Genomic DNA, 22,910 nt, shown 5'->3' with positions numbered 1-22,910 from the left:
TTGGTGTTGCCCCCTGCAGGCCACATCCCTGACTTGGAAGCAGTGGGCTTAGGAATGTCATGTTCTAATGCTATAATGTTGCAAGATTATAGAAATTCCTTGTTTTCCTGTTTTATGTGATCGCTGTATTCTACCATAACACTACCCAATGTTCAGATGTTTTCATAAGTTACTAACAGCCTAATCTTTGTAAAATCTTCTGCACGTGCACCTGGTATTTGTGTTCTTTCTGTCATTTATCAGTATACATAGTCTTTATTTGTTACTGCAGGACTTCGTCACATGCTTTTTGCTATCATAACTGCTGTTTTTTTTAGCTTTATCAGTGATGCAGGCACTTCATAGACAAAACACAACCTGAGCACAACATCTTTCAAACAGATCTGTCTTTCACGTGGTGTAAGACATCATGCACTGAATAAGCTGTGTACTGTAAGGAACATTTTTGCTTTTATTTTTTCGTTTGAAGTTTTATCTTCCCCTGCTGCCTGGCAAAGGGTAGAAAACACAGTTCTGCAGGGTTTATGTAATGACCCTCAGACCATCACTGAAGACCAAGTAAGGAGACAAATGAGGAAGATACACACTGGAAAAGCTGTGGGACTAGATCTTTGAGTTCTTAATGCTTGTGCTGACCAACTTTTGGGGTGCTCTCTATCACCTGTTCAGTCTGTCCCTAAGGCTTCAGAAAGTGCCACTGCTGTGGAAAACATCGTGCATGGTTCCTGTTCCAAAGAAGACAGGCCCCTCTTCATCTAATGACTACACATCAGTCTCCCGTCATTAAAACCTTTGAGAGGCTGGTCCTGGACTATATGAGTCCTCTTGTGGTAGACCACCAGGACACACAGCAGTTTATGTATCAGACCAAGACTGGAGCGGAAGATGTAATTATCTGTCTGCTCCACAAGGCTGGACAAAGCTGGCAGCACTGTGAGGATCATATGTTTTGATTTCTCCAGCGCCTTCAATACAATCTAACCAGCCCTGTTAAGGGGTCACCTCAGAGATCTGCAGGTGGATGAGCCTATGGGGTCCTGATAATGGAGTATCAGTCAGGCAGACCACAGTTTGTGAGACTCAAGAACTGTGTGAGCAACACTGGAGCACCACCAGGAACAGGCCTGTCTGCTTTTCTCTTCATTCTGTACACCTCCGACTGTAAATATAACAGCAGGTCAGGTCACCGGCAGATATTCTCAAATGATTCTGCACTTATGGGGTGTATTGATAAGGGGGAATGAGACAAAGGTGAGGAGTTGGGGGGAGAACTTTAAGAAATGCCTGCAAGTTCACATCAGCAACATCAAGGAACTGCTTATTGACTTTCACCGCTCCAAAGAGCCTCCATGTCCGGTCCTTATTCAGATTATGGATGTAGAGGTGGTCCACTCCTACAAATACTTGGGGGTTCACATCAATGACAGCTTGAACTGGTCTTGGAACACAGAAGAGCTAGAGAAGAAAGGGCAAAGCAGGCTCTTTTATTGTAGGAGACTGCATTACTTTAATTTGAATAGTGACATCCTTCACATCTTCTACAACTATGTGATGGCCAGTGGGATTTTCTACACTGTGGTGTGCTTGGCTGATGACATCACTTCAAAAGAGGCCCACCGAATTAACAAGCTAATTGAAAGGGCAGGCTCAGATATAGGATGCTTTTTGGAACCCTGGGAGCAGGACCAGTACCAACATTAAGGTGAATTAGGCATTCGCAGATCATAAGGGGGAAAAACCCAGCCACTTGGGTTAGCTAAGCTTGGCCTAGGGTGCAAAATAACCAAGACCTGGCACTGCCCATGAGGTCAACATGAGGGAAGAACAAAAACAAAACTGAGTGCCATTATGAGCAATGCTGTACATCCTCTCTGTGACACACAAACACTGAGGACTTTCAGCCAGTAAATTATCAGCAGAAGTGTGTTAGGAAATAAAGGGGGCTTCCTTTACACCAAAAGCAATATGTCTGCATAATGCCTCACTGGAACTGGGACTGCAAATGTCAGAAGTTTTCTTTTTCTTTCTTTTTAATTTTCTTGCTTTATAGTCATTCTGGTGTGTGTTCAGACCAAAGTGTGTGTATATTGATTAATTTATTTACTCATTTACTTATATACCTTTTTATGTCATCATAAATGTGTGCTTAGGAGACAGTTTTATGGGCTTGAAAATAAATGTTTCTCAGCCAAGCCAAGGGGTGGAACTGTCCAGTAATAAGATGCTGCAGATGTTCTATCAGACAGTTGTGGCGAGCGCCCTCTTCTACGCAGTGGTGTGTTGGGGAGGCAGCATTAAGAGGAAAGACGCCTCACGTCTAGACAAACTGGTGAGGAAAGCAAGCTCTATTGTTGGCATGGAGCTGGACAGTTTAACATCTGTGGCAGAGCGAAGGGCGCTCAGCAGGCTCCTATCAATTATGGAGAATCCACTGCATCCACTAAATAGTATCATCTCCAGACAGAAGAGCAGCTTCAGCGACAGACTGCTGTCACTGTCCTGCTCCACTGACAGATTGAGGAGATCATTCCTCCCCCAAACTATGCGACTCTTTAATTCCATCCGGGGGGTGGGGGGGGGGTAAACGTTAACATTTAACATTATACATAGTTATTGTCTGTTTTTCACCTGCATTATTATCATTCTTTAATTTAATATTATTTATTGTATCAGTATGCTGCTGCTGAAGAATGTGAATTTCCCATTGGGATTAAGATTACATCTTGCCTGAAGAAGGGGCCTGAGTTGCCTCGAAAGCTTGCATATTGTAATCTTTCTAGTTAGCCAATAAAAGGTGTCATTTTGCTTGGCTTTTCTCTACATTCATAATGGCTAACACGGTACAACACCCTAGTACCATTGGGATTAATAAAGTATCTATCTATCTATCTATCTATCTATCTATCTATCTATCTATCTATCTATCTATCTATCTATCTATCTATCTATCTATCTATCTATCTATCTATCTATCTATCTATCTATCTATCTATCTATCTATCTATCTATCTATCTATCTATCTATCTATCATATAGTGCTGTATCTTCTATCTATCTATCTATCTATCTATCTATCTATCTATCTATCTATCTATCTATCTATCTATCTATCTATCTATCTATCTATCTATCTATCTATCTATCTATCTATCTATCTATCTATCTATCTATGCAATGGGGACATTTGGATGCATAAAGCAGCAGAAACACAAAACCTAAATATGCAGACAAACAGTAAAAGTAATACAATCAATCAATCAATCAAATAAAAATGAATGAATAAATAACTGGTATACTCTAATGATGCTCTCTTGAGTTGGGCCTGGATGGACACCCAGGTTATCCTTCTCTATTTCCCTGGCTAAGGGATTAAGGATGTTGAGGGAATGCTGACTGAGGTTGACCTTGAAGTTCCTGGACTTCTCATCTTGCACCCTGGTCAAGGAGCTTTGACAGGTTTACTTTATATGCCATAAGACATCAGGCCACCATAGTCCTGTATTTTTTTCATCCCTAACCCTTCAATGAAACTTCTAGTCTGACACTCCCTACATGTTAGCATTTTACTTCCAGAAAAATGTTATATCAAAATCTACACCAATCAAGCATATATTTTTCTCTCATCTGGAAACCGTTAAAGCGTGGCAAAATTTATTTTGGTACAGGGCATTAAAGGGGCACAGCTAGAGAGGAAACACTTGCAAGCACTTCACCACTGCTAGCATCCATTGGCTAGGCTTTGTGGATGCTGCCAAATTACATTGACTTAAAGAGTTGGGGAAAGTGAGCCCAGATGGCATCCCCTCTGCCCCTAAATGAGTGGTCCAACACAGAACCACTGACAAGAACATGCAAACAGCCAGTGCTGATGCATGGTGCTGGTGTGTGGCCGAGGAAAGAGTCAGTGGTTTGGGCTATGCAATAACCCTTAGGGAGTGACATTCCTTACTTTCCACCCCAAAAAATTTGGAAAGCCCATGAAATCTCATTTAAGCGAGTTTTGCATCTTGCAATTGTAAAATCTAATGCAAAGCAAATATTAGGGGCCATTACCTGAAAGTGCATGCAAAATAAATGATTACATAACATATTTAACTGAGATATAGATTTTATTATATAATTAATATTTCTTTATTTCCAATTCTAGTTTCACTTACATTTATCAAAATTTTGAGGTTTAATATTATCTTCAAAAGCATACCTACATTTGGATTATCAGCTAATTATTTCAGGGTATAATACTTGAGTAACGGAAATATTTTGGTTCAAAAGTTCATTCTTTACTGCAGCACACAAAAGAGGAACTGGTTTTGTGGTATTAAATGAACTTCTTGTCCTCAAGTTCAACCCATTACATACATTTTAAATCTTCACATGCCAATCTTAACTTGTTGATATCTGAGCACCTCCAGTCCATTTCTGACCTGATTTTGTTCTTAAGCTGAACTGTTGCTAGTGGGTCAGGGTGTCCTGTTTTCTTGACAGTGCACAGCACGTGACGTCATCATGATGACACTGTAAAATGACACTCACTAAGTAGTGGTGGAGAAAGACAGAAGGTGATCATACTGTGTATTATTTCCAGTATTGGACTGATTGAAGCCTTTCAGAAAATTATTATTCATTAAACTGCCTGTTCTGTAACTTAAAATTGTGTCTGGTTGAGTTGTGTCTGGTGTTTGAGGCTCTGGGGCACTCCCTGGTGGCCACAACAGGTTTGGACTGATTGAAGCCTTTCATAAAATTATTATTTATTAAACTACCTGCTTTAAAATTATTTATTAAACTACCTGTTTTAAAATTATTATTTATTAAACTACCTGTTCTTTAACCTTTAAAATTATTTATTAAACTACCTGTTTTAAAATCATTATTTATTAAACTACCTGTTCTTTAACCCAAAATTGTGTCTGGTTGGGTTGTGTCTGGGAGTTTGAGGCTCTGGGGCGTCCCCTGGTGACCACAACAGCAAATAAAAACCCTGTCTGTAACATAACATCATGGACCTTGTGTACCAGCGTGCATCATTCAAACATTCACCTTACTGTGCCCAGATCCACTGTATCTGTACATTGAGTAGTTTTCCATGGTAGGGCAAGGAAGAGATTTTACATTGCTTCATTAATTATCAATTTTCCCTGAGGAAATCCTGGCAATTAACTAATTAATTTGGTTCGGCTCCTACTTTATTTATTTCCACACCTTTATCCTTTGCAAAAGGCCAGTTCCAACCGTTAGAGCTATATCAAGGTAACTGAAGCACACTTGTTTAAGGAAACAGAAGAATACAATTTACTGCTAAACACCAGGATTATAGAAACACACATAACTTGCTGATATCTGAGCACCTCCAGTCCATTTCTGACACGATTTTGTTCTTAAGCCGAGCTTTTGTTAGTAGGCCAGGGAGTTCTGTTTTCTTGACAGCGCCCTGCACGTGACGTCACCATGATGTGCCAGAGTAAAATGACACTCGCTGAGTAGTGGTGGAGAAAGACAGAAGGTGATTAAACTGTGTATTATTTCTGGTATTGGACTGATTGAAGCCTTTCAGAAAATTATTATTCATTAAACTACCTGTTCTGTAACCCAAAATTGTGTCTGGTTGAGTTGTGTCTGGTGTTTGAAGCTCTGGGCCGCCCCCTGATGGCCACAACAGCAAATAAAAACCCTGTCTGTAACATAACATCATGGATCTTGTGTACCACTGTGTATCATTCGAGCATTCACCTTACTGTGCCCAGATCCACTGTATCTGTACATTGAATAGTGTGATGGATGGCCGGCGAGAGTTTCCGGCCCTCACCCCCAGGCCGCCAGGAGGAGCTCTCCCGACAGCATGGATGTGCCCCGAATTCCAGCAGGGCCTCATGGACTTTGTAGTTTTTATACACAGCCCTGCTGGATACCTTGGGGACCGCTGGGAGTCGCTGTAGGGAGGCTCTGGGACTCTTACGTGCCCTATAACCCGGAAGTGTGTCATGATCACATGACAAGAAGAAACGACGTGCTTCCGGGTTGAAGAAAAGGACTTTTTACCCTGGCCCGGAAGTAATAAGGACTTGTGGGTTATGGAACAGGAACACCTCCGGGTCAGGGGGTATAAAGGACCATGGGAAAGCCCAGACATTGAGCTGAGCTGGGAGGAAGGGTGGCGAAGTGTCTGGGAGAGGAAGATTGGTATTGTGATTGTAGAGAATAGTGTTTATTGATTATATGAGTAGTGAGGAGTGGAGGGTGCTTTGTGCATGTGATTATTTCAACATAAATAAGTCTTGGACTTTTACCTGGTGTTTGGAGTGGTACCTGATGGTTCAAGAGGTTGATAAAAGCCCCTACTGCTACAGTAGTTTTCCATGGTAGGGCAAGGAAGAGATTTTACATTGCTTAATTAATTATCAATTTTGCCTGCGGAAATCCTGGTAGTTAACTAAATAATTTCGTACGGCTCCTACTTTATTTATTAACAACACCTTTATCCTTTGCAGGAGTCCAATTCCAGCTGTTAGTGCTATATCAAGGTAACTGAAGCCCACTTGTTTAAAGAAACAGAAGAATACAATTTACTGATAAACACCAGGATTATAGAAACACACATGCCAATCTTAACTGGCTGATGTCTGAGCACCTCCAGTCCATTTCTGACACGATTTTGTTTTTAAGCCGAGCTTTTGTTAGTAGGCCAGGGAGATCTGTTTTCTTGACAGCGCTCTGCACGTGACGTCACCATGATGTGCCAGTGTAAAATGACACTCGCTGAGTAGTGGTGGAGAAAGACAGAAGGTGATCATACTGTGGATTATTTCCAGTATTGGACTGATTGAAGCCTTTCAGAAAATTATTATTTTAACCTGGCAGGATCTGATCAATATTATTTTAGAATAAGAGAAATAACCATTACCGCATTTAACTCCCTTCTCTATCTCTTATTTACATATATATTTATTTCTCCCTTTCCTTTGCTTAATGTTGTCTTAAAGTAGTAAATGACTTGCGGGTAAATGCAGACAGAGGCCATTTATCTGTTCTCATCCTCTTAGATTTGAGTGCCGCATTTGACACTATTGATCATAATATTCTTAAGAATCGCCTTAGTCAATGGGTGGGCCTCTCTGGCAGTGTCTTAAACTGGTTTGAATCCTACCTGGCAGGGAGAAAATTCTTTGTTAGTTGTGGTAATTATAACTCAAAGACACATGATATTCTATATGGTGTTCCACAAGGCTCTATCCTGGGTCCGCTGCTCTTCTCAATCTACATGCTTCCATTAGGTCAGATTATCTCGGGACATAACGTGAGCTACCACAGCTATGCTGATGACACACAGCTGTATGTATCAATAGCACCTGATGACCCTAAATCTCTTGATTCGCTAACACAATGTCTAACCTGTATCTCAGAATGGATGAATAGTAACTTTCTCAAATTAAATAAAGAAAAAACCGAAATCTTAGTGATTGGCAATAATGGATACAGTGAGGCTATTAGAAATAAACTGGATGCATTAGGATTAAAAGTCAAATCGGAGGTAAAAAGCTTAGGGGTAACCGTTGATTATAATCTGAATTTTAAATCGCATATTAATAAAATCACTAGGACAGCATTTTTTCACCTAAGGAACATAGCAAAAGTTAGACCTCTTATATCATCGAAAGATGCAGAGAAATTAGTTCATGCGTTTGTCTTTAGTCGACTAGATTACTGTAATGCACTCCTCTCAGGACTACCCAAAAAAGACATCAATCGTTTGCAGTTAGTGCAGAATGCAGCTGCTAGAATCCTTACCAGGAAAAGAAAATCCGAACACATTTCTCCAGTTTTGATGTCACTACACTGGTTACCTGTGTCATTCAGAATTGACTTTAAAATTCTGCTTATGGTTTTTAAAGCTTTAAATAATCTCGCCCCGTCTTATATATCGGAATGTCTGACACCTTGTATTCCAAATCGCAACCTCAGATCCTCAACTGAGTGTCTCCTTAGAATTCCAAGAGCAAAACTTAAAAGAAGTGGTGAGGCGGCCTTCTGCTGTTATGCACCTAAAATCTGGAATAGCCTGCCAGTAGCAATTCGCCAGGCTAATACAGTGGAGCACTTTAAAAAACTACTGAAAACACATTACTTTAACATGGCCTTCTCATAACTTCACTGTAATTTAATCCTGACACTCTGTATATCCAATTCATTATAATAACCATTCAAAATCTGTACTAACCCCTACTCTCTCTTCTGTTTCCTTTTCCGGTGTCCTATTGGTGGTGGCTTGTGCCACCACCATCTACCCAAAGCACCATGATGTTCCAACAATGATGGATGGATTAAAAGCCAGAAGTCTGTATAACCATCAGCATCAAGTGACTCCGTGAGAACCCTAACTACAAAGAGGACTATTTCATTTATGTTAGGTAGAATGCCCAAAGGGGACTGGGCGGTCTCGTGGCCTGGAACCCCTACAGATTTTATTTTTTTCTCCAGCCTTCTGGAGTTTTTTTTTGTTTTTTCTGTCCACTCTGGCCATCGGACCTTACTCCTTCTTATGTTAACTAAGGTTGTCTTATTTTAATTTCTTATTTGTCTTTTATTCTTCTTTTCTTCATTATGTAAAGCACTTTGAGCTACTTTTTGTATGAAAATGTGCTATATAAATAAATGTTGTTGTTGTTGTTATTAAAAAGACCTAAGCAATTCTCCTTTAGCTAAGCTCTCCTTCTCAGGGGTGGGGTTTGATTTGTTTTTAATTTGTTTGGTTATAAATTGATCTGTTTGTATGGAATGATTACAATAAAATATTAAAATGAAGAAAATTATTATTTATTAAACTACCTGTTCCGTAACCCGAAATTGTATCTTGTTGAGTTGTGCCTGGTGTTTGAAGCTCTGGGCTGTCCACTCGCAGAGTAGTGGTGGAGAAAGACAAAAGGGCGTGGTCTCTGGGGTCGTGACCTCGAATCAATCAGTAGAAAAGATAAAAGATCGTCTCTTTTGTGCTGAGTATTAACAAACCTTCGAAACCTTTTTGAGTTCTCTTTGTGATTATTTTTCACGCCTTACCTGTTTTTTGACTGCTTATTGACTGAGATTTTTGCCGCTCGTCTGGGTTTCAGTCACCTTGTTTTATTTTTTATTTTTGTTTGTTTTGCCCCTTTGCCCGTACCTCCCGGTTTAACTCAAGATACTAGTGATCTGTTGTTCCTGCTGAGTCAGGACAGTAGTGTGTCAATGCTGTGCTTCAAGGGGAATTCCTGTAGATGTGTCCTTGCAATGAGTACCTACAGTATGTAAAAGGACGCCCTCGGGGGGGATCCCCTCCCAGTCACCTGCCTTACCTGACCAGACGCTGCGTTTCTGCAGGAGATGAAACGTTTGTCAAAGTAGAAATTAGCAGAAACTATAAAGACCAAACCCTAAACACCAACACCAGAAAGAGATGATAGAATCAGAAACCAGAATGTGGAGACAGAACACGTGTTTCGTTTGATCGAGTTTTTATGGATACCGAATGAATCTTTCCTCTAGATTTAAACAGTTGCACTAACAGTGTCAGAGGGGAACATTTTTGTACACTGTGTGGTATTCTTTTTTCCTCTTTGGCAAAGAAACTTGTAAATATTAAATGTAAAAGCCAGTAGATGAAAGGGCAATAGACACTCATTGTTGGGACTCGGGTGATAAGTGGAAAGGCAGATTTCCTGAGTAATTATATCACAGGTTATTGTGGCTGGCTGTTTACACGACGTAGATATTTACCTGTTTTGATTCAGTTGTTTAAACAATGAACATATTGTGCAGGATGGCTGGGGACTCTACCCAGCTGGGACGCCTGGAAGGACCGGGAGAGGGACAATACCTCTCATGGACCATGCATCGGGGCCACGGGATCGGAGCTTGGAGGCTTGGCCCAGTTGGCACACCCAGAGTGCTTCCGGGTGATCATGTGGCACTTCCGCCACACCAGGAAGTGCCACCAGAAGATCATTGCAAAGCACCTGGAGCACATCCAGGGGTGTTATAAAGGGGGCCGCCTCACTCCATTAGGGGAGCCGGAGTCGGGAGGAAGAAGACAGAGCTTGTGAGGAGAGGAGTGGAGGCGGCCGAAGAAAAAGACAGAAAAGAGAGGAAAAGGACAGTGAGGCATTGTGGGGTTTGTGCACTGTGTGCTGTGTGTAGCAGAAGAAAATAATAAAAAGTGTGTGCTTTTGGACATCGTTGTGCCTCGGTGTGTGTCTGTAACCGGGCTGGTTTTTTACAATATGTTGTCACACACGTGAGAATGGGAGCCAGCTAAAGGGCTGGAATAACATGCCAGTCCAGGAGGTGGTGAGGTGCACTGACTGTTTCTCTAGATCCTCTACAGACCATTCCCAGGAAATCCCACAGGGCTCCGGCACCTACGAGGACGTCACTTCCAATTCTGGTGCCTATAAAGACATGACGTCTCATTCTGTTCCGGTGCCTACTTGGACATCACTTTCCGTTGCCAGCGCCAATGAAGACGTCACTTCCATTTCTGGTGCCTACAAAGACATGACGTCTCATTCTGTTCCGGTGCCTACTTGGACATCACTTTCCGTTGCCAGCACCAATGAAGATGTCACTTCCAGTGCTGGCGCCTATGAGGATGTCAATTTCGGTCCCGGCGCCCATGAAGATGTCATTTCCGGTCCTGGGGCCTCATGTATAACGCCGTGCGTAGAACTCACACTATAACATGGCGTAAGCACAAAAGCGGGATTGTGCATACGCACAGAAAAATCCAGAAGCAGGAATCTGTGCGCACGAAAACTTTCACATTCTTCCACTACATAAATCCCGATTTGCGTGAAAAGTAACGCACGTGCACGCGCCTTCTGTCCCGCCCCAACTCCTCCCAGAATTACGCCTCTTTGAATATGCAAATCAATATAAATAGCCTTCTGTTAAAAGACAATGGGAAAAGCACAGGGGAAAATATAAGAATTTCAGCGAATACCAAGTGGAGGCAAAGGAAAAACATACTATTTGTTGGTTTAAACAGTGGTATAATCAACAAAAGAAAGTTGATCGAGTGACAGAGTGTCGGAAAAACTCGAAAGATCAAATTCACAAAGTCGCACAGTGCCCGAAATAAAAAAGAAATCACATATCAAAGTCGCTGTGAAAAGGCGAGTTGTAGCCCACCGTCTGAGTGTCATATGAAAGCGTATTAGGGTACAAACAAAAAACATAGGCACACAGTGGGAAAAAAGCACGAAATGTCAACTTTAATCTCGAAATTTCCACTTTAATCACGTAGTTTATTTTGCCATTAAAGTAGAACATCATAAACTTCATCTTAAAATCGTTTATTTTACTAGTTTCTCAAGTAGCATGTTAAATGCTTTTTTCTGTGTTCGATCTTCTATGTGCTCTATGTGTGTGAATCACTACGTGCTTCCGTTCTTTCTCTTTCTCTGACAGGACACAGAATGCATTACATTCGAGATATTACAGCTCTCTGAATAATTAAAATACTGAGATGTATACGTGATATTATTTTCATGATGATAGGAATGAAAGCATGTTATTAAACATGGGAACATGGTGGCGCAGTGATTGTTCATATCTCACGCAAGAGGCTTGCTGCACCATGTGCGACCTTCGATGAAATAATTTATTACAGAAGTACTGTCTCTTTCAAACGTACTAACCTCCAATTCCTGTCCATACTTTTCTTTCTCCAATCGCCACACAATCAGCTCTGTAATAGACGTTAAGCCATTTGTAAGCTTAGAACGCCGATTCTTCAAAACTTTTAAGGAACATTGAAATATCTTCGTAGTACATGTTTAATTATTCTATTCGTCTATCCTTCCAGTGTCGCGTCAGCACCAGCAAGAATATAGCGCAAGGCAGGAGCTATCCTTGAACTAGCTATACGCTGCGGCACCGTGTCCTCACATGTTTAATTATTAGCAATACAGATTATTTAAATGAAGTTAAAGTTTTATCTGTATACTATAAGCAACATATTTTGCTGAATTTCATCTTAAAAATGATATTGTCATCATACGCGCTTTATAAAGTGGCGCAGGTTGTGCAATATTATAACTGTAGTGCAAGTTTACAGTGAGGTGATTGAGTGCGTTTATAGTTCTTGGGATGAAACTGTTTGTGAAACGCGAGGTCCGTATAGGAAAGGGTTTGACGCTTTTTGCCGTGGTTGAGGTAGTGTGTACTTGAAACTGTATACCGATCATTCTCTTTCCGATCATCTGCTGCTGTGATTCACACTCAGATACAGTGATATAAATACTCCAAGTGGTGCAGTGAGAGTAATATGGAAAAAGATGATCCGCAGTGGCAACCCTTAACGGGAACAGCAAAAAGAAGAACAAGATGCAGTGAGCGTAACAACGCTAAAGCAGTTCTGGTATTTGGAATACTATGGCTATTCCCTGGACCATTATATTGCAGCAGGTTAATTACAATCAGATGCATTACACTAATAAACAATATGCAGTTAATTTCAGTGTATTTATAAAGCCGCGTCAGGAATGTGGAGCTAAGAAAGAAAGGATGAGCACACAGGAACAGTAGTTTGACCATTCTGTGGACCATTATATTGTTACAGGTTAATTACAATCAGATGCATTAAATTTATGAGTGATATGCGGTTAATTTCAGTGTATTTGATAAAGCCACCGCCGTGGATGTGGATCTAAGAAAGGGTAACCACACAGGAACAGTAGCACTGCTTTGACGCTGGGTGCCGCCAGTCTGCAAAACCGGGCGGATAAATTGCGTACGCCAAGGTATGAGTTACCGTGGAAATGTGCGTGGCTTTACGCCAAGTTTAGGTTTTATACATCGCGATTTGAGCATGGAAAGGTTCGTACGCAACATTTCTGTGCGTACGCACCGTTTATACATGAGGCCCCTGGTGCCTACAAGGACGTCACTTTCGGTCCCAGCGCCTACAAGGACATCACTTCCAGTCCTGGCGCCCATGAAGACGTCACTTCTGGTCCCGCTGATGACTTCACATCCGGTTACAATGACGTCATTTCTGGTCTCGGCCTTTGAAGCCACCATCTTTAATCACTCAAATCACTTCTGTTTTGGACTTGAACCTGAACACAACTCAGTAACTAATACCTATAATATACAAATGGCTGCCCCAAACTTTTTTGATGTCTCGTGTCAATCCTTGTCACAATGTTTACACTACTGCTGATCAAAGCCAATTGGTATGTACCATTGTTTGATAAATCATCATGTTGATCTAGGCAGGGACTGAAGCAGATGTTTAATTCTGGGCAGAGGGTGGTGCAAAGTGTGGAACGGTCCACTGAGAGTGCTGCCAAGACCACTCGCACAGAGCCCAGGGGCTCGCAGGCAGGCTACAGTACGTGGCTGGTATGACGTGAGGCGCATGGACGGCGACACCTACTCCAGGGAGGAAGAAACAGTTCCACAGGAGAGACGCCAGTTGTGGTTCCATGTGGACTGTACCAAGAGGGAAGATTCACAAAAGGTCCAAGAGAGAAGCGAGGCGTGCTTAGGTCATTGTAGCAACCGTGGAGCCCAGAAGTGAAAAACAGAACGCTCAGGAAGAGATGCTGACAGGGATTTGACAATTTGGCATAAGTTCTGTTGGGGAAACGAGTGTCCAACAATCAGAATGCATCCATGGACAGTTGGACGATCATTTGTTGTGGTAACACAGTGCGCAAACTGGACTCTGCACTCCACTTTTATGTTTTTAACAGACTTTTAGAGTGTGAACTACGTGCTTTTCATTTTTAAAAATGGTTTTCGTTTCCTGATATTTTTAGATTTTTATGTTATTTTTATCTTCTTGGTGTACTTTAAATTGTCTTGTGTAATACAAGTTACTGTTGCTTACACGGCTGCTATTGCTGCCGTGTCTGGCACTGTGTGTTTACTCACCACCCAATTTAAAGAAACCTGTGTGCTGTTTTCTATAAATCTCAAGAGTTTCCAGTCTCTTAATAAAGCTGGGTGGTGTCGTCGGATATTTTAACTCTGTCTAGAGTTAGGGTTAGTTAGGATCAGGTGCCTGCAAGTACGACCAGACACCCGTCACAATCACACAAGGCGCAGTGTCGTGGCATCAAACTGCCTTTGCAACCGGGAGCTGCATGTCAGTAAGGTGCTAGAGAAAAAGCCACCCAAATTACCATGTTGTTCTAAAAATTATTTTAAGATTACATAACAAAATTCTCAAAGTGCACAATTTATAACAATTAAAGCCTAACAGAATGGGCAATGCCCACTTTGTCCTACATGATTCTTGGCTTAGATGTTCCTTGTGGTGACTGTTCTCTTATCATCTAAAGCTGTGATTGTTGTCTCTTTGGAGTGATTGTGATATACCTGTACAGTACCCTGATTGTGCTGACAGGATGACAAATATCTGTCTTCAGAAAGTGTGTGACTCTAATATGTCAACACACTAGATTGACTGCATTTTCAATATACAGTGTGGCAAGTGGCTGGGGGCGGCACCCAGCCGGGATGACCAGAAGGGCTGGAGGAGGGTTTACGCTTCCTCCTGGTGGCTTTGGGGACCACGGGAACTGAGCTTGGAAGCTCAACCCTATAGGGGCCCGTGGTCACTGCCCGGATTCCTAGAAAGCCCTGGTCCTCCACACCCAGAGTGCTTCCGGGTGCACAGCCGGTACTTCCGCCACACTGGGGAGTGCCGGTGGAAGATTACCGGGAGGCACATCTGGGTGATTATAAAAGTGGCCGCCTCCCTCCGGTCTGTGACTGGAGTCGGGAGTGGAGAAGACGAGGTCTTGGAGGAGAGGAGTGGAGGGGGACTTGACAGGCATCATTGTGAAAGGCCTGAACTTTGGGGGAGTTTTGGGGTTGTGTGCTGTGTTCACTTGTACTGTATATAGTAGTTGTATAATAAACGTGTGGTGGTGATTTAAACATGTCTACCTGTCTGTGTCCGGGCCAGCTTCCACAACAGTAAAACCTTGGATTGTGAGTAACTTGGTTTTGCAAGATGAGCTAAAATTTTTAATTCATTTTAACTTGATAAACGAGCGAGGTCGTGCAATACGAGGAGTACGTATATGCTTTGTCTGCCGAGCGTCACTTGATCGCAACTGAGCCGATGGTTCTTCTCTCTCTCTCTCTCTCTCTCTCTCTCTCTCTCTCTCTCTCTCTCTCTCTCTCTCTCTCTCTCTCTCTCTCTCTCTCTCTCGCTGCGGGATTGTGGGTAATCATCTCCTATTCTTGATCTCGGTCAGCGTGCCTCACTCATATAGTCAATCCATATGAGCGCATACTATTTACCATACATGGTGACTTCGTGTGTGTGTGTTGTAACGTGCGAGTCCTTGTCTGGCACCCAAAACATGAGGCTGAGTCTCAATTCTTTAGCAACAACAGCTTTATTCAGCTTGAAACAGGAACAGCGCGGTTATTTATTGTAGCGGGATCTGCCACTCTCCTATACACAGACACAGCAGTCAGACAGGGTCATGGCCAGGTTAGTGGCCAAGTAATACAGTGCCCTGTGCATTTATAATGTTCCTTGTATCACCCATCAACGCCAGGCGCTGATAGCATGACCTCGATCTTCTCGGATTCGCTTTTATGGTGAACTGCTACAGCGCTGGGAGCCTGCGGTTGCTTCGAGGCACACTTCTGTGTGTCGTCCCATTGGGGGGGAATCCCAAAAGAGTTTAGAAACCTTACAGTGTGTAAAGCATTTTTTTTTTAAGTTTGTGTACAAGTGTAGTGACTCTTCAGGCAAAAGCAGCTGTCACTGGATAGGTACCTTGTTACAGTCGCAAAAAAAGAAGAAGATTCCAGTGAGCCAACAGACAGCAGGGATTCTGTTAGCTAGAGTGAAAGTCATCCTACACAACAACCCTCCTCCTCCTCTCTTTTGTCTCCCTCACACCAGCCACGATTCTTTTCAAAGGTAAAGTGCATGTTAATTTGTTTAATGTATTTTTTTACTTTATATATGGTATTAATCATTTTTATATGAATAGTTTTGGGTTGTGGAACGAATCATCTGAGTTTTCATTATTTCTAATGAGGAAATTCACTTTGAAATACGAGTGCTTTGGATTACAAGCACGTTTCCGGAACAAATTATACTCGCAATCCAAGGTAAAAATTCCATGGTGCTCATTTCAAGGAGATTTCCTGCATCTGTTGTGACCAAAAGGGGGCGACCCCCAGAGCCCCTGACTCCAAGCACAAGTGCACAAACACAGTCAAGGGTACAAATAAAGTGCATTCATTTTACTAAATACCTTCTATAGATTCTTCTTTTGATACAAATCACAGTCTCCATCTAATATAATAATTCCTCCTCTCTCTTCCAGGCAAGCCTTGACTTCTACCTCCCAACTCCAACTTCCTGAGTGAGGCAACTTCCTGGAGTACTTCCTGTGCCACAGCATTGCATCACACGGATGTTGCCCATAACAGGAAGGTCCCAAGGCACCCAAAGGTCCCCGAAAGGTTGCCCTCCTGCACTGCAAGTCCCAGGCAGGTGTCCAAACTGGGAACCGGTCAGCAGAGCACTGCCTCCTTTCATTCTGGGGGATGAACTGTCCATTGCATTGTCAACACTGTGTATGGTGGGGATGGTGCGCTGCTGACCTCGACTCGGGACGTTGTGGGTTGGTGGGGGGGGGAGTACTTCGAAGACCTCCTCAATCCCACTAACATGCCTTCCAATGAGGAAGCAGAGCCTGGGGACTCGGAGGTGGGCTCCCCCATCTCTGGAACTGAGGTCACCGAGGTGCTCAAAAAACTCCTTGGTGGCAGGGCCCTGGGGGTGGATGAGATACTCCCGGAGTTCCTCAAGGCTCTGGATGTTGTAGGGCTGTCTTGGTTGACACGTCTCTGCAACATCGCATGGACATCAGGGACAGTGTCTCTGGATTGGCAGACTGGGGTGGTGGTCCCCCTCTTTAAGAAGGGGGACCGGAGGGTGTGTTCCAACTACAGAGGGATCACACTCCTCAGCCTCCCTGGAAAAGTCTATTCGGGGGTTCTGGAGAGGAGGGTCTGTCGGATAGTCGAACCTCGGATTCAGGAGGAAAAGTGTGGTTTTCGTCCTGGTCGCAGAACAGTGGACCAGCTCTACACCCATATCAGGGTCCTGGAGGGTGCATGGGAGTTTGCCCAACCAGTCTACATGTGTTTTGTGGACTTGGAAAATGTTCCTACCCTCACCTATGGTCATGAGCTATGGGTAATGACCGAAAGAACGAAAATCGCGAATACAAGCGGCTGAAATGAGTTTCCTCCGCAGGGTGTCTGGGCTCTCCCTTAAAGATAGGGTGAGAAGCTCAATCATCCGGGAGGGGCTCAGAGTAGAGCCGCTGCTCCTCCACATCGAGAGGAGTCAGATGAGGTGGCTCGGGCATCTGATCAGGATGCCTCCTGGACACCTCCCTGGTGAGGTGTTCTGGGCACATCCAACCGGGAGGAGGCCCCGGGGAAGACCCAGGACACGCTGGAGGGACTATGTCTCTCGACTGGCCTGGGAACGCCTTGGGATTCCCCCAGAAGAGCTAGAAGAAGTGGCCGGGGAGAGGGAAGTCTGGGCATCTCTGCTCAAGCTGCTGCCCCCGCGACCCGACCTCGGATAAGCGGAAGAGGATGGATGGATGGATGGATGGATAATGTCCATTCATTAATTGTTCTTCCTGAACGGGATAAAAATGTAAGATTTTTGCAAGCTGGGTTGCTCATCTATTCTTGCCCTCACTCCATTACGGCCTCCCGGCTGGTTAGCAACGTTTCTTCAAACCGCAATGGACCGCCACTCCACCCCCTTTAACACTTACACTATATGATACCAATATATATTTCATAAGGATGAAGTGGCTTTCGGGGACTTTTAGAGTACTGGTGCCCATGTGTACTAGGGAGTCTTAATTCTCTTTGAGCACCTCCCTCCCCCACAAGAATGATAAATAACTGTGGAAAAGTCTGCGTTAACCCTGGCATACCAGTCGTTCGCCCTCATTAAGGAGCCATCAGTCAGACAGCACTTGACAGAGCGTTCTGATACTATCACTTCCAGAAATAAGCAGGCCGGAGCAGGACCAGCCTTACCAGAGCCGCTCTGTGCTATCAGCAGTGGCTACCAGCATCACAGCCTGGATGTATCAGCACTTTTTCATGTCTTCCACACACAGCAGACATCTCTAGGTCAGCAAACAATGAGACCTTTTAATGTCCTGACAGAACAACAGTTATCGGGTCTCTCAAACCCTTCAGAAGAGCCTGAGGGTAATTAAAAACAACTGTGAGTCGTCATTATTTAGTGAAGACCTTTATTGTTTCGCTGGCCGCAGAGTGCAGACTGTTTTATTTTTTGTTCTCCCCCCCTTGTCTTTTTTTTTTTTTTTTATATAATGTGTCATAAGCATATTACGAAATGCCTTTCCTCGGCTGCATTATTTAGTGAAGCAGACAGATAGACCCTCGCTGATAAAAACTTAACTCTCAATTGGTTGCTGCAGTAAAGGCCTCCGGTTTCAGACATTTGATGAAAATTGTCAGCTTCTTTTCTTTAGACTTTATAGATAGGAGTTGAGGGGCTTTTGGTCTTTAAAATCTAATTCGACAGATGATGATTTTGCTCTTTTGCTTACAATCTGGGAGGTTGCCAGTTCACATCCCATTACTGCCAAAAGGGGTCCTTACTCTGCAGGGCCCTTAACCTGAAAATTGATCCAGGGGCATTCTGACCCACAAAGATCATATAAAAAGACAATTTCCACTTATGGATTAATGAAATATATTGTGGAGTGAGCCCCGGACACAGACAGGCAGACATGTTTAAAAGCACCACCACACATTTATTTACAACTATTATTTACAACTAGCCAACCCGCGCCGCATAATTATGTATTGATGGGTGAACACTTCCTGAAAGACACAGTTGTCCAAATGGGGTGGGTTTGAGGATACGACTGTAGGTGAATGAAAAGATGGAATTCTGGAGAGGGCAACATACAATTGTCCGTGACTGAAAACTGTAGGACCGCCGTTGCGCCTCCACCTCCCAGAGCAAGGGACGGGGCTGGACGGCACTCAGGTGCGGAGGGCGGAACGGGGGGAGAGGGTAAGGACACCCATTCCGCCCCCTCTGCCCCGGCCCCCCCCGCCATTCTAGTCTGCTGATTTCTTAGTCATCTCTTAGTTATCGTTCAGTATGCACTGCCTGTTCATGTGCCCGCACCCAACTCCTCACCTGAGTCGCTTTCGTCTGTGTACAGTCCACATGCACCTCTGAGTCACGTTGACGTTTCATTGTTCTTTGCAGTTCCGGCTGCTTTTCTATATATAATCCACCATGTCACCCGACCATGGTAGTAGCGACGGGGGGTATCGCTCATGTGCCCGCACCCAACTCCTCACCTGAGTCGTTTCCGTCTGTGTACAGTCCACATGCACCTGTGAGTCACGTTATCGTTTCATTTTCCAAACACCGCCTCAGTTGCTTTTGTCTCTACTACAGTCCACATGCACCTCTGAGCCACGTTGACGTTTCATCGTTCTTTGCGGTTCCGGCTACTTTTCTATATATAATCCACCAAGTCACCCGACCATGGTAGTAGCGACGGGGGGTGTCGCTCATGTGCCTGCCCCCAACTCCTCACCGGAGTCGCTTTCGTCTGTGTACAGTCCACATGCACCTGTGAGTCACGTTGATGTTTCATTGTTCTTTGCAGTTCCAGCTGCTTTTCTATATATAATCCACCAAATCACCTGACCATGGTAGTAGCGATGGGGGGTGTCGCTCATGTGTCCGCCCCCAACTCCTCACCTGAGTCGTTTCCGTCTGTGTACAGTCCACATGCACCTGTGAGTCGTGTTGACGTTTCATTTTCCAAACACCGCCTCAGTCGCTTTCGTCTCTGCTACAGTCCACATGCACCTCTGAGCCACGTTGACGTTTCAGTGTTCTTTGCGGTTCCGGCTGATTTTCTATATATAATCCACCAAGTCACCCAACCATGGTAGTAGCGACGGGGGGTGTGTACAAAGGGCAGGGACTTAATCAGTATGAGTGTATGACCCGCACTTCCTGGGAATTCCTCGCCACTTGTCCCTCTAAGAAGTTGGACGCCGACCGCTCGGGGGTTGCATAACTATTTAGCAGGAGGGAGTTTTGTTCGTTATCGGAATTAACCACACAAATCTCTCCACCAACTAAGAATGGCCATGCACCACCACCCACAAAATGGAGAAAGAGCTATCAATCTTTCAATCTTCTCTGTGTCTGGGCCAGGTGAAGTTTCCTGTGTTGAGTCAAATGAAGTGAAAGGCTCCACACCTGGTGGTGCCCTTCCGTCAATTCCTTTAAGTTTCAGCTTTGCAACCATACTGCCCCCGGAACCCAAAGACTTTGGTTACCCGGTCGGCTGCCCGGCGGGTCATGGGAATAACGCCGCCGGATCGCCAGTCGTCATCGTTTATGGTTGGTACTACGACGGTATGTGATCGTCTTCGAACCTCCGACTTTCGTTCTTGATTAATGAAAACATTCTTGGCAAATGCTTTCGCTCTCGCTTGAATTGTTGGTGGGTGGGGCTCTGTGAGTTGGCGGGCGTGGCTCTGTCTTGTGTGCGTCTTGCTTGCCATGGACTAGGGAAATTCTTAGAGTTGGTGGGCGTGGCTCTGTGAGTTGTCAGTGGGCATGGCTCTGTGAGTTGTCGTCGTATCCCATGGTCTTAGCGTTGGTGGGCGGGTCTCTGTGAGCTGGCGGGTGTGGCTATGTCGCGTGCATCGCATGGTTGTCTTGCTTGCCCTGTCGGCTTAGTGAATTATATATATAGATTAATGTGCCACACAACCCACAGACTCTCCCAAAGTCCAGGCCTCACACTGCCTCTCTCTTTCTTCAGGCCACCTCCTTGCCTCTCCTCCTCAGCTCTGTCCTCTACATTCCCGACTCCAGCCATTGAATGGAGGGAGGCGGCCCCTTTTATAGCCACCCGGATGTGCTCCGGGTGTCCCTGATCCTCTTCCCCCCAGCACTTCCGGGTGTGGCGGAAGTGCTGATGTCCAGGGCTTCAAAGGCATTAGGGTGCCCCCTGGCGGTGACCACGGGCCCCTACAGGGTTGAGCTTCAAAGCTCTGTACCCGTGATCCCTCTAGCCACCAGGGCGGTCGCCCCCTCATGGTCTGGAGGAGACGTAAGCCCTCCTCCGGTCTTCCTGGGCGTCCTGGCTGGGTACCACCCCCAGCCGCGTGCCACAATATATATATATATATATATATATATATATATATATATGGTTGAAATAGTTTACTGTCAAATAAATGCAAAGAGTACACGACACGTGTTTCGCCCTCATTCTGGGCTCATCAGGTGTACACACTCCACTGCACTCCCTCTCGGGAATCGAACCTCGGACGTCAGCGCCATATATATATATATATATATATATAAAAATGCAGTTAAGGTTAAATTCATTTGATGACTTTTCATCACAGAAGTGTTCATTCTCTGTATTGTCATGGTTAAGTCAGAATTCCATCCTGGCTTATGTTTAATTCTTTTTTTCTCTGTCTACTTTGTTCATTTTTCACTATTGTTTTCTATCATTTCTATTAATATTTTTGCTTATTTTTCTATTGGTCTAATTATGAATTTTATGGCAATTTTGTTTTGTTTACCTGTTCTGTGTACCCCCACTGGCCACTTGATTAGGTACACCTGCTTGTTAACACAAATATCTAATCAGCCAATCACATGGCAGCAACTCAATGCCTGTAGATATCGTCAAGACCACCTGCTAAAATTCAAACCAAGCATCAGAATGGGAAAGAAAGGGGACTGAAGTGACTTTGAACGAGGCATGAGTATTGGTGCCAGACGGGCTGGTCAGAGTATTTCAGAAACTGCTGATCTACTGGTATTTTCACACACAACCATCTCTAGGGTTGACAGAGAGTGGTCTGAAAAAGGGAAAACATTCAGTGAGTAGCAGTTCTTTGGGCAAAAATGCCTTGTTGATGCCAGGGAATGGCCAGACTGGTTCGAGCTGATAGAAAGGCAACAGTAAGTCAAATTATCACTCATTACAAGCGAGGTATGCAGAAGAGCATCTCTGAACACACAACACGTCACACCTTGAAGCAGGTGGGCTACAGCAGCAGGAGACCACACTGAGTATGACTCCTGTCAGCTAAGAACAGGCAACTGAGGCAACAATTCACACCAAAATCGGGCAATAGAAGACTGGAAAAATGTTACTTGGTGAGATGTGTCTCAATTTCTGCTGTGTCATTCGGATCATAGGGTCAGAATTTGGCATCAACAACATGAACACATGGATCCATCCTGCCTTGTATCCACAATAGTGATGGGTGATTCACAAACAACTCATTGTTTTCAAAATGACTCTTTTCAGTGAATCATATCAAACCAATTTGTGAATACAAACAATTGATTCAGTGAAGCTCAACAGGAGTTCTAGCGTGTGTGCATGTCCTGTGTGATGTTGTTAGTGTCTTCCATTTCACTGGTAGATATATATTTAAAGCGCATGTGCAAGAGTCATCAGTCACGGATCATTTGATTTCTGAACATGTCACTACCCACAAACCAGTCGAATGATTCTTCTTCATTTGATTCACAAACAAATCACTACCCGAGAATCAGTCTAAAGATTCTCGTTTATTTGTTTCATGAATGAGTCACTAAACGAAAATCAGTTTAATTATTCTCGTTCATTTGATTTGTGATTGAGTTACTACCCCACAATCAGTCTAATGATTTTTGTTCATCTGATTCATGAGCAAGTTACTACCTGAGATTCAGTCTAACGACTCACGCTCATTTGATCTGTGAATGAGTCACTACCTGAAAATGGGTCTAACTATTGTAATCTACCCGAGAATCAGTCTAACAATTCTTTTCTACCCTA

The sequence above is a fragment of the Erpetoichthys calabaricus genome, chromosome 6 (assembly GCF_900747795.2).
Source record: "Erpetoichthys calabaricus chromosome 6, fErpCal1.3, whole genome shotgun sequence".
NCBI lineage: Eukaryota > Metazoa > Chordata > Cladistia > Polypteriformes > Polypteridae > Erpetoichthys > Erpetoichthys calabaricus.
Note: the sequence above shows the minus strand (reverse complement) of the source record.